The sequence below is a fragment of the Penaeus japonicus genome, unplaced genomic scaffold (assembly GCF_977035675.1).
Source record: "Penaeus japonicus unplaced genomic scaffold, GWHDUDI00000001_assembly GWHDUDI00000018, whole genome shotgun sequence".
NCBI lineage: Eukaryota > Metazoa > Arthropoda > Malacostraca > Decapoda > Penaeidae > Penaeus > Penaeus japonicus.
The window spans coordinates 10,556,689-10,559,188 of record NW_028234420.1 but is presented as its reverse complement, the minus strand read 5'-3'; positions in this window follow the sequence as shown (position 1 = coordinate 10,559,188).

Genomic DNA, 2,500 nt, shown 5'->3' with positions numbered 1-2,500 from the left:
GGAATCGGAATGGGATCGGAACATGGTCCTTGTCTGACCAAGGAATAAGTCATCTGTTTTTTTTTCAGACGTTATTGCCGAAATGATTTTTTAAATGTGTGACGAGGAATCTATGCATATTTGAAACATCTCGGTTTAGTGTTTCCTTTCTTACTGTGTATGTTCTTTGCTTATCCATACATGCGCTACTGTGCTTATCTTTGTACAGAAGAATGTTACTCTCCGCCGCAAAGATATACAAATTTCTTTCCACCACTGGCACTTCCATGTTATTCCACCTTGAGTAGGTTTGTATATTATTTAGTAGTCTTTAGTATTATTTGATGTGGGCTGATTGATGATAGTGATAATGTAAGATGTTATAGTGAGAATCAATGCCAAAACATCGTTATTCTTACGAAAATTCCCAGGTGATAATTGTATTTTCATAGGTAAAAGGCCCGCTTTTGTCCTTTTTTATTGTGTTGGGATGACTAACTAACCTCCCTCAAACAAAACCCCGCTTTGTTATTCGTGTGTGATTTTTGTTCCAAGCCGTTTCTTGTAGGTTATAGAAATGTTATTAAACAGAATATCCAAAAAAAACAAACATTTCTTATAAAATAACATACGATTCTTATTCAGAAATATAATTGTTTTAAAATCTTGTTTTTTTTATAAGATGAGCGAAAATTTTAAAATTTACTCCACAGAAAAAATCGTAACCACGTATGTTTTCATCATAAATAAGTCATTATAGATTGAATGCAAGGTGAATTGCACACTTCCCGAGGGACATGCGAGGCTCACCTTGAATAATGCACCTGTTGGCTAAAGCGAGATAGAAAAATATTGATCCAACGGGAATTGTGTTTTGATAGGTTGGTTCATGTTACAGTGGAGGAGGATGAAACGGAACTTGTTTTTGTTTGTTTATTACTGTAAGATCTAAACATATGTTACAAATTACTCTCATCTTCCCGCCTCAAAGGTTCTTGCTCTGAAGGTCTCATACCTACGACCACCAAACCGTACTTGCTTCCCACGGTAGACCACTGGCTCCGTCATTATGCAAGTTATCCCAGAAAGTGGCGTGCACTTAGAATTTATTTTCTTGTCATATATAACATTAGTTGATGGTATAAAAGTAAGGAAAACTCTAGAAGGGAATGTGGATTTTGAGAAGTTTGGAATTGGCAAAAGAACAAAATCTGGGAACGATATCCTTTCACTCACTTCCATGTGCAAGGAACTCGTAGGTGTGAACATCGGGATCAGTCCCTTGATGACACAAACAAATAGAACAAGGTCTAACTTTTATTATAATTTTTAATGTGATTCATAAGGCAGATGAAGTCATGCGGTTAGAGATGATGATATTGTCTACAAATATCGCCAGTAAGTATTTTGAGGATATAGAGTGTTTGTGATTTTATATATCTGTGTTAGGAATTAGCAACTATTTTTCCCCTTCGAAAATAAAAGTGACTAATAGAGCAGATAAGGTCATGCGATTAGGGATGAGGAAATGTGTGTTGTAAGTATTTTGATGAATTAGGATGTTTCCTCTACTTCCTTAGAAATAAGAATTAAGATTTGAGAAAAGCCAGCAAAGTTGAACCAGAAAAGGAACACATTTATTTTATAATGCTAGCGACATTATTTAGAATCAGTCGTAAAACATCGTTACTCTTACAATCTAACGGCATAGATAAAAACAATATTTGATCCAACAATTACATTATTGTGATGAGCTCGGTTAAGTGGATGAAGACGAAACTGAAATTGTTCATGTTTGTTTATTATTGTAGCATATAAATATGTACAACTAGTCTCGTTCAGCTACACTGTAGCATTATTACCATGTTCCTAACAATGGAATAATACGAAACATCAATTATTGTTTTGGTATGATATAATTATGCATAAGGATTTACTCTTCTCACTTCTTCTCAAAGACCAACCTTCTTCTTGCGTAGGGCGTCTCAGACCTGCAACTACCAAACCGTCTTGCCTTTTTGTGGCAGGTCATCCCCCTACCATTGTCTCAGTTATTTCTATATGTGGCGTGCACATAGAAAGGTTGTTTTCATTTTATATATATCCGTTAGTGCTGGAGAAACTAGAGAAGCTTTAGACGTGGCATGGATTCTGCGTAAGGCGAAATTGGCAAAATAGCAAAATCTGGAGACGATAACCTTCCGTTCAGTTCCGTGTGGAGAGAAGAAACGTACAAGGGAACTTGTTGAATTGAACATCAGAATAAATTATTAGATAATGGGATGAGACGGAACAGGATCTGACTTATATAATGGTTTTAAACGTGTAATTCTTAGAACAGATGAAGTCATGCGATTAATGATGAGATTATTTATTGATATCGTTTTAAGTATTTTGAGGAATTGGGATATTTGTGTTTGGATATATCCTCTCACTCAGTAAAAAAAAAGGAATAACGATAACCGCAATTTTTTAGCCTGAAACCCGAGAAGTGGACTCCGGAACCACCGCATCCTTTACA